Below are 14,742 nucleotides of genomic sequence, written 5' to 3'. Positions count from 1 at the left end.
AAGCTCCACCAGTGTGTCTGACAATTGACTGCTGGACCTCTAGATCTTCCACTTTATTGAAAATTACGAGATGGCCTCTTAGCTGATGGACAGACACACTGCAGAAAACCTGGTAGAAGAGCTAATAAGAGTTTTATTGTTTTTAAGAATTACAAATTCTGAAGTGGACCCACCACCCATGTCTGTTGCATACATTAAACCTGATGATCTGCTGCACCGTCCTGCAACCATATGAGGTGACTGTGGAGATAAATGCAGATACGTAACAAGGACAGTTGTTTTTTTTCTATTACTATTCAGTCACGAACAGCAAAAACAGCACATATGATCGACAAAACTGAATTGCAGAAAGCTGTACGCCACATAATAATAATAATAATAATAATAATAATAATAATAGTTGTTGTTTTCTCTCCTTCAGCTATGTCACAGCCTCCAAAGTGCTCCTGCTTTGCAAAGGTCTTCAGCGAGCAACAGCCCAACACCAACTGACAGTAACCGTGCAGAAAGTGAAGGAAGTGGTTGCAGCTCTTTGTTCATGGACCGAAAATTTCTGTGTGTGGAGTTCAACACCGTCCACTCAGAAACTGCATTACTGGATGGTAGATTTAAAAAGCTTGCATTCAGTGACGACAGAGCTGTTAATGAGGCACTTCAGAGAATAACTGCCACAGCAGCAAAGTGCACTCCCACTCAGCTCCACCATTACAGGGCCAAGTGAAGGAGGAGCCACAAACGTCTGCTGTGTGGAGCCTCTTTGATGAAAGAGCTACAGGAGATGCTGCAAAGAGAAATACTACAGCTGATGTTATGATGGAGATGAAATGTTATCTTGAGGAGCCCCTCATCCAACATGGAGAAGGCCCACAGAGCTGGTGGGAGGCCAAGGCCACAGTCTTTCCCTACCTGTTGAAGGTGATGGAGGGGAGACTGTGCATTGTGGCAACATCTGTTCCTTTGGAGAGTCTTCTCAAAAACTGGGCAGATACTACGGAGAAACCACATCAGCCCATCCAAGCTGAGGCAGTTGATTTTTCTGAATGTCAACCTGCACTGAGGACAAACTGTTTGGCTGCTGAGTTTGGTTCTGTTTTGTACTGTGGATTTGTTTACAGTGGGGTTTTTTTGTGTTGAATTAAACTTAAAGGTTTGATTAAAATATTAAACAACAGTAAGAATGCCTGCTTTTGTAACAGAACAAAAACATAAAATCAGGCAATTATAAGGCTTTTCATAAAAACACTACATGCAAAAGGTTTTGTCAACACACAAAGCATTCACATTTGCCAAGTAAAGCTAAAGTATGAGGCTACAGATGATAATAAATTAAGAGACATTTGGGAGCCACAAGACATGCAAGATAATCCAGAGCTTAGATCTAAATAAGGAAGTCTTAACTCAGTAATGGAGAATATCCTCACACATTAAGAAGCACCCGGGGAGGGAAGTCCTTCATTACTCTGTCAGTCAGGTAGGTGATCAGTGAAGAACAGCACAGAATCTATGTACCTGCACTGTTCAGCTCAATTTGTGGATGCAATAAGAAGTAAAGTCAGAGTGATCAGCTTACCAGTGACTGTGATATTAACCAGGTTACTGATGACACCATTACTGGACTCACACCAGTAAACTCCGGTGTCGTGAGGCACCAGCGTACTGATTGAACATGATTGATCATGTTGCTGTTGTCCCCACCCATCTCCACACTCAGCCCTCTGCAGTTTGCTCGTGTTTCTCCTCACAGCCCAATCAGAAAAGCTTTGGTCCTCCTCACAGATTACAGTCACAGCATCTCCCTCAGAGAAATTAGAGCTGTTGGGACTCAGACGAGCTGTGAGGAAGAAGAGAGGTTAGATATTACTCACGACTGAACTTCTGGGACCGCTCCGCCCCCTGGTGGCCTGATTTGATAGTGAAAAATAATTTTCTACCAGGCTGATTTTATAAAGCTGTGGAATCAGGACTGAGGTTTCGGGCATTTCCCCTCGGCCAGGGGTCTCAAACTCGCGGCCTGCGGCTCATTGGAGTTTGAGACCCCTGGCCTCGGCTATTTGCAAGTAGCACAGAGAAGAGCAAACATCTGAAGAGGCACAAGCTCCAACATTTTAGTAATATGAAGAACAACTTTGTTGCTTGACCAGCACGTTTTGGCCTGCAGCCTTCATAGGTTTAAGGTTAAAAACATTTTTAGGATTATTTGGTTCAGTGGAAATTACTGCTACTGACAGTGAAAACATTTGCAGACCTCATAGTTTTCAGAGGATGAGCATTTGTTCGAGGGTCCACTTTCTGCCAGCTCTTCATTTCTGTGTATGCACAGGGTTCTCTCCCTTCCCTCTCCTTTCACTGGTGGGTGAGAGGAAGTGGGCAAATTCTACAAATGTCATTTAAAGATTAAACAACTCACTACATGTGAGTTCATGTTAGCTAGATAACACACATGTCTTAAAGACATAAAGACCTGGATGGCCGCTAACTTTCTGCTTCTTAATGAAGATAAACTGAGGTTATTGTACTCGGCCCTGAAAATCTTAGAAATATGGTATCTAAGCAGATTCTTACTCTGGATGGCATTACCTTGGCCTCCAGTAACACTGTGACGAACTGGAGGCTGCATGCCCCGTTGGAAGGCTTTAATTCAATTTATCTGTGTTTGTTTAACAGGAAAAAATAATCACAATAAAAGTGAGACTAGTGAGGAACATAAGTATTTGAACTCCCTGCGATTTTGCAAGTTCTCCCAGTTAGAAATCATGGAGTAGATGCATTCCCACTGTGATAGACAGCTTTTAAGAAACAATTCTGGAAATCACATTGTTGTGGTGTAATTGCATTGTACAGTAGATGTTAATGCAGCCGGTCAGTGTAGTTAGGCTGATGGTAGCTAGAGGGCGAGACCAGTGTGTTTTTGTATAGAATGTTATGTTATGCAGGAGCAGAGCAAGAACAAGAAAATAAAGCGTGGTTATGAATCGTACAGTGGACCCGCGTATAATTGAATAACACGACATGTGTCAGAAGTCCTGTACTGATCCATATAACCTCGACTGAACAAACCTGTGTCTGGCGGAGCTCGCGGAAAAACGAGAGGAGAATATGGCGGACGAGACTTCACAGAGAGCCCCGGCGGGGCCGAGCGCGACATTCAGCATCCAGCCACCGGAATCCTTCAACTTTTCAAAACCGCAGGAGTGGTCCAAATGGATACGGAGGTTCGAGAGATTCCGTCTCGCCAGTAATTTGAACGTCAGCTTGGAGGAAAACCAAGTCAACACGTTGATTTACTGCATGGGAGACGAGGCGGACGATGTGCTTCGCGGTCTGAGTTTAACAGCGGAGCAAAGGACAACGTATGAGGGGGTACGTGATGGTTTCCAGGCTTTTTTCATTGTGAAGAAAAATGTGATCTAGGAGCGCGCCAAATTCAACATGCGCCGACAGGGAGAAAATGAGACAATGGATGCTTTTGTGACAGCACTGTATGCGCTAGCAGAACATTGCAACTATGGAGTGCTACATGATGAGCTGATACGTGATAGGCTCGTTGTCGGTCTCACGGACAAATGGCTGTCAGAACGCATGCAGCTTGACCCAGATTTGACCTTGCAGAAGGCTATCAACATGGCGAGGCAAAGTGAAGAGGTAAAGCGACAACAATCCTCCTTGCGAGGTGACTCTAGAGCTGAGGCTAGCGATGCTAAGTCAGTAGATAGAGTGCATAAAATCAGTCGTAAGCCTGTTAGAACCAGACTGCTCCAGACTGATAGTCAACAAGCTAAAACACAAGGATTCAGAGAAGACAGCAAAAAAGGGCCAACCTGTCAGAAATGTGGTGGCGCTCCATCCCATTCAAAGCAGGATTGTCCAGCGAATGAAGTGAAATGCCATGCATGTGGGATAAAAGGACATTACAGGCGTGCATGCAGGGCACCAAAAACAGTGCATGAGGTTGAACAGGATGAACATGGTTTGTTTCTGGGCAGTGTTAAGTGTGAGGGTGAGCCGTGGACTGTCGACTTAAGCATAAACAACAAAAACGTGTCATTTAAAATTGATACAGATGCCGATGTGACAGTCCTACCCCTTAAGGTGTTTAAGGAGGTCTACAGACACAACCACCCCCTCAGTCTCCACAAACCAACCAACGCTCTGCTGGGTCCCGGGGGGAGTCGTTTTGATGTCGTTGGTGTCAGTGAGCTTGCACTGAGGAAGGGAGACAAAGAAATACTTGAGGATGTCTTTGTCATCAGACACCTACACACTGCGTTGCTGGGGAGACCTGCCATTAGCAAGCTGGAGCTTGTGGCTCGTCTGGAGTGCATAACTATAGAGACGCTTAAAAAGTGCAACCCAAAGCTGTGCAGTGTTCACGGTGAAGTACGTCAGCCGTACGACATCAAACTAAAACCTAGAGCTCAACCTTTTTCCTTGAAGATGCCACGGAGAATCCCATTGCCGCTGATGGACAAAGTTAAGCAGGAGCTGGCCCGTATGGAAGAACTGGGGGTGATCAGCAGGATTGAGGAGCCAACTGATTGGTGCTCAGGCATGGTGGTGGTACCGAAGAAGACAGAAGATGTACGCATATGTGTCGACCTTACACACCTCAATGAGTCTGTGTGTCGAGAGAAGTACATACTGCCATCGGTGGAGGAAACATGAATGAACTAAATAAAAGTATTTTTAGAAGCAAATTTTTCCAGACACTTCCATTGACTTACATTTATTCAAATTTACTTGAGTAGGGTTAGGGGTTCCACCTCTGCATGCAGTCAAGTTCTACCCATATGGAAAAGATATATATAAATCTTATAAAGTTTGTATCTGTCTTGTGTGAAACTTGTATGAAAAGCATACAAGAGTGAAAACAGATGAGAGATCTCTTGAAAAATTATATAATGAAACTTGAATGTTTTGGATACTTACTAAAAAAATATATGAAAGTAACGAGAAAGTGGCCACTTTCATGAGTAAATCATATAAGACTTATATGATTAACTTATATGTAGTCTATGAAGTGGTTCTACTGGTGTTACTGGTTCTGCTGGTGAGGCGATGTGTTCACAGGAAACTTGAAGGTTTGTACATATTCATTCTTATTCATTGTGGTATTTTGTTTCCATTCTGTGTCATCCACATACCTGAACCAATGACTTGGTGGTGTTTCAGGGTAGGATAGCAAAGCCCTCTTTTCCACGTCTTCCATATACAAGTTGCCCACAATGGGTGAAACTGGGGAGCCCACGGCACACCCATGTTCCTGCCTGTAGAACTGACCCTTGTATGTGAAACAGGTGGAATTAAGACACAGTTTCAAAAGCAAACACACCTGGTCCAACAGCCTTGTCTTGTTCTAACTACTTCAGACAGTCTGTTACCCTCGTCCTGTGACCACTTCCTGGGTCTCTTTCAGTCTTCAAATATAAAGTTTTTACAGCTTATAGATTTAAGTTCTGCTCCAATCATTTGGGTAAAGATAATAAAACACTTTGATGGCCTATAAGTGAAAGTGAAAAAGTGATAAACGAATAATATAATTAATAAATAATAAATAATTATATTTTTTTGATAAGTGAAGTGAAGTTCACTGAACTGAAAGGAAGATTTGGTTTGATGATGGTTGACATGTTTTCCAAATAGAAGTTTTTCCTCTAGTAAGGAGATACAGGTGCAGCAGAGCATTGCTGGAAGAAATGATCCCAAGGGTGGAATCTCCTGAGAAATCTTCAGAGACCCAGCGAGAAGTAGGGACCATAGCTGACAGCCCAGGCAGGGGTTGAGGTCAAAGGTCATGCTGTTTGGGGACCTACTGGTCATCATGAGAAGATTCTGGAACCACAGCAATGACCATAAAGCTGCATTGGAAGAAGAGCTGTGCCACGGGGCTTTCCAGAGGTAATCACGAGGAGATTGTGGACAACAGATGGAGATCTGAAGGATGAGGGGAGCGTTCCAAGCTCCAATCGACAGTGCAGAGAGGAAGTTCAAGGGTGGCATCATGATTCTGTGAACAGAAACCAGAAGCTATGGTGGTGACGGAGAATGACTGACAGCAATTTCCAATGAACATCACCTAATGCTGTGTCACTGAGCTATGCATACTTTGACACTCTGAAGAGGGTCTTCCTTTGTGTCATTGTTGTTGTCATTTGCATCATGAACAAGACTGCTGAAGTGACTCAACAGGTGGGGTTATAACAGCAGTAAAATAATTGAATCCAATACCCTTTCCAAAAAAGGTTTTCTGCAGAGACAAAAGGACAATAGAGGAGTCATAAGTACCCCCTGTTGAATTCTCCCAGTTCTTTGAATCTTTGGGCTGAAGGAAGGACACTTACTCGGTGTATAAATGCTCAATCAACAATCCTTTATTTCCATACAATTTTCACACACATGAGCATAAACCATCCGGATGGGGAGAGATGCCTTAGAGGGTCACAGCAAGTCTCAAAATGGTGACGTGTTACACAGCTTTTTATACTTTCCACTGGCCCCCACCTGGTCGTAAACCTAAACATTCACACTCTCTTATCTGTCGTGGCGCCTAAGTTATGACCTCGGGCTCCCTGTCTTTCTACCCCCTACAAGGGTGGGGGCACAGAATGTTGTCTGCTTTTACTATTACTGGACCGAGGTCCTTCGCACGCAACCTTCTCAGAGAATGATTTAAGCAGTCTGACATGACAAGAAAACAGTGTAAAACATTCACAGCAGATAAATGGTGGCGCCCACTTGTCTAACAGAACCCAAAGGATGGTCACATTCTTTTAATCCCCAGAGATCTGCTTGAACTTTTGTCTATCCTACTACCAAAATATACTGAGACATTTGGTCTAACATACTATAAGAATATACTGCGAAGGGGGTCATATTCTTTAACCTAAAAATATAAGGAAACTAAGTTACATATTTTGCACACATCCTAGACTAAGAAATATATTTATGTTCTACAGCTGTTTAACATACCTCATCTACCTTGACTATGGGTATAAGATAACCTAATTTAAAATCCTAATTTCACAATCCCCCTTTGATCTCTCCTTCGGAGAGATCACTTACAACATACATTCTAGGGTTGCAATATCCACATCGACCTGGTCCTTAGGGCCCTTAGGCTATGGCTTTGTCAATAAGACGAATTACCAGCGCCCTCAGGCAAGGGATGAAACAGCATCCACATGTTGTAAGAACTGCAGTAAAAACAGACAGTGAAACCATAATTGACATGACAAAACCTTTCCATTGCCCAAAAACAGAAGTCATCCACTCCTCCAACGGGTTTTCAATACCTTAGTGTTCATGCATATTATGGGCCAGAGTTCCCAGCCCCTCCAGAGTTTGTTATCGAGCCGTCTGGAACAGTATTATTAGGAATTAAGGTGCAACACATTTGTCCGAACATAGCACACACGTCCCCCTTTCCCGCCAGGACCATGTCAAGCGCCATCCTGTTTTGTACTGCCATCAGATAGGTGGGACCTAATTGCTCTGCTAACCCTTCAACTGCATCACACGTCAAATTGGCCAGCCGGAGAACGTGGTAATGCACATAATTAATTCTATCGACGTTTTTGTTGGGGGTGACAGGCTTAAGTTGGGTCACCTCAGGGTCCGCTGAAGGAAGAGAAGTTGAATGAGTTCTGAAACTGGGCAATTCACACAATAAGAAAATAATCGTTACCAGGATCACAGTGAGCACAGTTAACATCCCCATCACTCTCCCGTTTTCCCAAAGCTTTATTTTTACATGGTAGTTTCTCACAGCCATTTTAATGTTACCTTATGGTTTTTCAATGTTAATCAGAATCAAACCTCTGTCTAAAGAATTTTTAATTTTTATTTTATTGCTGCAGCCACCGATGTTCTCCTGTTGTCGATTCTCTTTTCTTCAACCTCCAGGGTTAGACTACCCTTCGGTCGTTGCACAGGTCAGGGGATTATTCTGCCCCTTTTTCGCTCAAACCTGTGTTTTTAGGGTCACGGCCGTGTCCCCCTTTTTCCCTAAGAGCCTCTCCGACCTCCTAGACTCTTCCGCCACCGCACACCGGCTCCAGTGATACCAAGTGTCGCCTTTGCCTCTCAGCTGGACTGCATGAGAGGTTCGAGTGGTCACCTCGAATGGTCCCCTCGAATGCTCCCGTCCACCTCGGCTCGTCCCACTTCCGCTTATGCACCTTCAGCCAAACCCACTTCACCTCCGGCGTGGTCACCTCCTTTCCGGTCGGATCTCCCACCTGCGTAGTGAAACTAGAGACAAGAGCCTTCGGTGCTTTAAACTGTTTCACATGTTCAGACACATTTGTTTCCTCTCTTAACTCTCTTACACCTGCTGCAGGGCCTGGAAATTGTCTCCCTGTCAGCAGTTCATATGGGGTAAACCTGGTGCTCTGATTAACTGAGCACCTCCCACTCATGAGTGCTATAGGGAGAGCATCAACCCAATTCATGTTTGTCTGTGCACAGATAAATTCATCCACCCTTTTGTCCTGTCTAGGTGGAGGTTAACTTTGAGTCGTGTTCAAGTCTTGTCAGCTTTTACCAGTCAGTCAGTTTGTTTTTATTTCCATTCATTCATTCATTCATGCATTCTTTCTTTCTTTGCTGATAGTGGAAACCATCACCGCATTTGATTTCCACCCTCAGCAAAATGACGTCATTTCAAAAAAAGAAGAACTTTAGGTCGGATTACCTCGCTGAATCCTTTTAGGCAGGGACTCTCATTTTTTAATTGTCCCCAATAAGTGGCTTTCTCCTGAGCCCATTTTAATGTGGAGAAAAATACTTTGCGACTGTTTTCAGTAAGAATGTTTTATAGCGCTTTAAAGTTCAATCTCTCAGGCCTGGATTAAAGAGCTGATTTGTTAAATCAGGAACTCACAAAATACCAAAATATCACCACCGGTGGATCACTCCTCTCAGATGTTCTTATTTCAGTGCACTGTAACAAAAGCAAAAACAAACGTAACCAATAAACTACTCATATAATAACAAATACTGGGGCCCATTAGAAACCTGTCCAAGCATAAAACCACCTTTCTCTCTCTTATAGAAAGAAAACAATCCAAACCTCACTGATAAAATCAACCTAGTGTTAAGCAAAACCCAACATCAACCAAAACTTCACTAGAAAGTGATAGGTTACGAGGCAGGGTGCACCCCGAACAGGTCACCAGTCTATCACCTAGAAACAAACAACCATTTACACTTACATTCACAGATAATTTAGAATCATCAATCAACCTAGCTCTAACAGCTGCATGACTTTTCACTGTGGCAGGAAACCAGAATACCCAGAGAGAAACCACTGCAAACTAGCCAGACTGTGGACTTGCACCCAGGACCTTCTTGCTGTGGAGCAACAGCACTCACCAGCATGCCAACAATGTAGGAAATACAGGGAAGCTATGATTTCCTGTTGAATTTTATACAGATCTTTAAATCCTGAGACAATTATGTTAAATACACGTGGGATACTTACGTAAATCCAAGGGCTGGCCCCCTTTTTCTTTTTTTTTAATTTCTTTTTTTATTTTCAGTGTGTTCCTCCTTCAATTAAATCTCAATCACAAAAATGTGGCGCTCCGAAATAAGGCTCACACCATTAATTCATCATTTTCACTCTGTACCACTGCTCCTTATCAGGCTGTGTGAAGCACAGTAAACAATTCAGTCGAGGCCTTGAGCCATAAACAGACATCACTCACAGACATTGTTTTCATAACCAAACTGCTCTAGACCCTGTCCCCTAAATCTGCACAAATGCCCTCTGGGTGACATGAAATGCATTTAACCAATTAACAATCAATGGCTTCTTGTTGTTGTAACAAATTCTGTATTTGGACGTTTGTGTGCAGCATTTTGCGTATCAGCATAGCATTTGTTAGTAAAGCATTCTTCATTGCATCAGCGTGTGTGTATCACTCTTCATTGCACAAACATGTGTATGTGTGTGTGTGGATCACTTCTCAGTGAATTGAATCAGCATTTCGATTTGTGTGTGTGTGTGTGTGTCATTTCTCACTCAATCAACAAGTGCATATGTGTTCATATGTGTGTTTCTCTTAATTCTGAGTCAGTGTATGTAGATGTGTGTGTTTGTGTGTGTGTTTGTGTTCATCACTTTCCTGTTCTGATGTTCTGGGTAAACCAGGGCCTCAAGCGTGCTCTGGGGTCCTGCCCTCCCCCTTTCCAGTCCGTTTGCATCCCTTGGTGCTGCTGCCCAAAGTTCTGTCCATACTGGTTCTGACCCCAATTGATGCAGTCCTTTTCTCCAGTGTCCTGGATCTTCTCCTTGTCCAGCTCCTCCTGAGCCATGCTCAGTTTCTGCTCTGATGTCTCAAGCTCTCACTGAGGGCAGAAACCTCAGAGTCTTTTCCGTACACGTCAGATTGAAGTTTATTGATGTTTTCCTTGCTTTGCTCCTTCTGCAGCTCTGCTGTGCGGCTCTTCTCAGAGGTCAGCTCCTGACTGAGCCCCGACACCTGTGCCTTCAGCTTATGTTCTTCTGCTGCTTTTTTCCAATCTGAGGTGCCTCCTGACCTCAGTTACTTCTCGTCCTTTTTGCTGCCCGATCATCCGTGTTGGTCCATCACTGTCCTGCACAGTTTTAATGCAGAGTTGTTAAGGTCAGCATTCTTTTGCTCGGCCTCACTTTTCATCCGGGCTTAATAGGCGTCTCGTCACAGCTCTGTCAGCTGAAGCCGTCTGGAAATCTCCCCCGTGTAGTGAAACGAGCCTTAGATTTAACGTTCTCCGTCTCCGCTGCATGAGATCTTTTTCCTGCAGCACTGTTGACATTCTCAGGCTGTTGTTGTGAGTCCAGCTGCTGTAGCATTTGGTCAGGGTCACATCAAAGATGGTAGAAGGGAGAGCAAAGGTAGTAGAGGGGAGAGCAGGAGTCCAGGTCAGCCTCGGCTTTCCGGGCCGACAAAGCAGCCTGTAATCAAGCATAAAGAGAAAAAACAAAAACAAAACAAAAACAGACGAACAGGAAAATGATGTTGTTTTGGCTGTGTTATTCAGAGAGGGGCCAGGCCCTGTGTCAGCCTTCTCCCCCCCTTTTTTTGTTTTTTCTCACTATATAATCAACTCCTAACCCACCAAGTTGACAGGACAACACAGGTACACGTTAAAATTCTTAAGATCATGTTTAATAACTCAAAAAAGGAATTTTATTTCATTCAATAATCACTTGTATTAATCAATCAGAAGAAAACATGTCACAATTCGACTCTTTTAACCACTAAATTTATTATTTCCTCACTGGTTTGTCATACCAGTGTCTGTCTTTTTGAAGTCAAGTTGTTGTCCTGCAACCCAGAGAGTTTATTTGTTAGTAGTGGATAAACTTTATCATTTAACATCAGGTGTATGTTAAGTTTTGCTGCTTTAACCTTGCTGGAAAATCTTCACGTGTTCATGAATGTAAGCTGTTTCTTCATTGCGTGTGTGTGCGTTTGTAGGTGGGTTATTTTAACTTTTTCCAACAAGGCATTTCCCTAATTGTGTGTGTTTTTAATTTTGTTTCCCAAATTTTGATTTCCAACCTTAAATAACAGCATTCCATGTCTTCAGCCAGGAATTAGAGCTTGCTTGTGAGATTCAGGGACACATGGTGCCAAAAACAATTCAGTGAAAAACTTGCCTGAAAATTTCCAGTAATGGTAACCGATAACTGGAGGAGAAGATGTCCTTTAACCCTTTAAGACCTACCATAGAACCAAGTCCGCCAGAGCTTATATTATATGTTTACATGCTGTGGAGCCATTTTTGGGAGCATTTCAAATTGCTATACATCAATACAACCATTATAGCCCAGATTTTAATAATATGTCTGCATTAAGTGCATAGTAATTACATAAATTGCAAAAAAAGTGCAATGAACTACAAAAAAATTGAAAATCGTTTTTGTTTTTTTAACATATATTTTTAGTTAGAGAAATTTAAGAGGCTTATCCCTCAAAACTGTAAATACAAAAAAGTTGCACAAAATAGTTTCCCACCACAGGAAATTTATTTTGAGTGTCTTCATAGTTTTATTTTTGAAATACACCAATTTTTATACACTGCAGGAAAAATGAAAATAAATATTATAATGCAAATTTGCAAAAAAGCAGCATATTCATCAAAATAAACTATTTCCAGCAGTGCAATATGAGTCCTAAGCATCCCAGAAACGACACAGAAAGTCATAAAGTCAAAGATAACTTTTAAAAACACCAGTATAGGCTCATAAGGCCATATGGTAAAAAAAAAAACTACATTTCCGTGAAAATGACGTCACTTCCGGTTTCGGGCAGGTAATGGCGGACATGCGATAGTTCACGCTGACGTCTATTCCAACGAGGAAGTGTTACAAACAGCTGATCGGATCAGCAAAGCGTGTTTCTGGAATATTATGTTTTTGTTGCTGCAAGTGCTTTTTATGCAGTTTTTGCAAAACTATATGTGGAAGGAAACCGTGACCGAGGACAAGCTGATGGCATAAGATGTAAGTACAACTCCTCCGGTTTCATATGCAAAAAAAATTATTGCGCTAGCTCACGTGGTTGTAGAGCTACCGGGATTTAAAAATAGTTACGCAAAACAGAGCGTGCCCGCTCCGACCGGTTTTAAAGGGTTAAGCTTCTTTTCAGGGTGAGGACAACGTGAGAGGTCAAGCTGTAAAATTTTGAGCCAGAGCTTGGCCTGTCTGTTGTCCCAATTTTGTTAATCTATCCTTTTGCTGGTGTACTCAGGTCTCCAGGTTGAGAGAAATCCACCTGTATTAAGAGACTAAAACATTCATTTACTATTTTTCTTAAAGCATCCATTTGGTTCATCTGCCTAGATTTTACTCTCTCTCTCTCGGTGCATAGTTCACACAGTCAGGCAGTTGCCTTTTATGGGCATGCAGATTTCCGGCCACCGACACTCACCCCCAGCAGCCGCCAAGCCATCTCTCCTATATCAAAACCCAGCCAAACATCAAACATTCACCGCAGTCATTCAAAAACTGTATTTATAATATTATAATCAACAAAATCAGCGTTTTAATTACAGGCATGTATCATTGTTTGCAAATCATACTTATAAAACTCAATAACACGCTAAACAGGAAGTCCTCTGTGGGCTTCACAGCAGCCACCTCATTTGCATGTTCACACACCGTCTAAAATAGCTCGCAGCGCGCTGTCGTCACACACAGCCTCGTTTCACACTCAACTCTCTATTATATTACAAAGACGTCTTATATTTACAATCACTCCTTCTTTATCACACAACTCCTTACTCTCCTTTGCCACAGCTGCAACCTCTAATTTTTTCTCTGGCGCACTCCCAGGTCGCATGACCTGCAGCGCCCTCAACAACTCCTCTCTCTGCTTCTCAGAAGTTTTCCACTCACCCTGCACACCCCCTTTTTCTATGTTAGACTTAGAACCCAACATTTTCACACCACTACACACCTTTAAATCCTCCAAATAACTTCACAGTTTGCAACAATTCACGACACGGCCTCTTGCCGCAATTTCTGCACAACACAAACACTTTTAGACACAAATTATTCTGTTGGCCTCCTGCCGCAATTTCTGCACCACACAAACACTTTTAGGCACAAATTATTCTGTTACTTTAATTGACTCCCGTACTTCTGACGAGACGCCGACTCTAACGGCGCTTTCACACAAACTACACACCTCCAACTCTTTTCCTCTCTCTCCTTTTTTTTTTTTTTTACACCACAGAGTAATACACCCAATTCAGCCCGTCTATCTCTATGTGGCTCCAAATGCCCTCTTTATTTAATTTAACACTCGTCAGGGGACAGGCAAACAACAATTTCAACCACTGAAACGAGGAATACAACCTTTTTCAACCTTTTTTTTTTTACTACTCTAGAACTCAACTTTTGTTCGCAAAATGTGTCTTGCTCTTGTCCAGAATAAATGTAAACCGTGATTACACAGACGTTTCAGTGTTATTCTGCAGCTATGCGGGAGTCCTCAGTTCCCAAGTCACCACCTCGGCTAACCAGACGCCGCTGGACCTGACTGCGCGTCCACAGGCAGGGGGGTTGCCACACCATGAACAAAAATATTTTCCACAGGTCCACTAGGCATCAACCTTTGATCCTAAAATGTGTCTTTGCTCTAATGTCCTCCCATTCACACATCAACCGTCACTGTCACCGTGTTTATATTTCACACAGAAACACAGCAAGCGCGTCTCACCAGCAGAAACACACACAGAAACCTCTGAGCTCACCTTTGAAAATGCAAGCGCACCATAAGCCAGACTCTATTTCACCTCTATTTCATATTCTACACTTTGGCCGCGTTTTGGAAGCTTTTCCACATTTCTTGCAACAGAAGCCAGTCATAGACAAAATTAATTATGTAGGGTAAAAGTGTGCTGCACCCTAGTCTCAACGTAGAATATGATTAGTATCTTGCTAGAAAATTCCTATAACACTTGAATTCAGCCTCAACTTATGTTGTTAGTATCTTGCGCCGAAAACCAGACACCGACAATTTAATGTGAAAATACGTGTAACCCAGCGAACAGATTAATTTGGAAAGCCCAATATGCACATTCGGTATTCATAATACAACAGGCTGTGCTTACCTTTTTGATGTTTGAGCCGGCTCTCCGTTCGCTCTGTCGCATGATCTCACCACAGGCCAAATCTGCCCCTCCTCAGCACACCAAAATATCCGGGTCACGGCACCAAGTTGTTGAATTCTCCCAGTTCTTTGAATCTTT

At 42.8% G+C, this 14,742-nt stretch overlaps 1 protein-coding gene across 1 annotated transcript in view; it reads left to right on the top strand.

Moving 5' to 3' along the window:
* LOC118453405 (uncharacterized) overlaps positions 1-14,742 on the top strand; it is a 154,427-nt gene that overhangs the window by 32,233 nt on the left and 107,452 nt on the right. The window lies entirely within an intron of this gene.

The sequence above is a fragment of the Neolamprologus brichardi genome, chromosome 3, assembly GCF_056152115.1.
Source record: "Neolamprologus brichardi isolate AB-2024 chromosome 3, ASM5615211v1, whole genome shotgun sequence".
Taxonomy (NCBI): Eukaryota; Metazoa; Chordata; class Actinopteri; order Cichliformes; family Cichlidae; genus Neolamprologus; species Neolamprologus brichardi.
The sequence above is the reverse complement of the archived record's forward strand: the minus strand, read 5'-3'. Positions and strand labels throughout refer to the sequence as shown.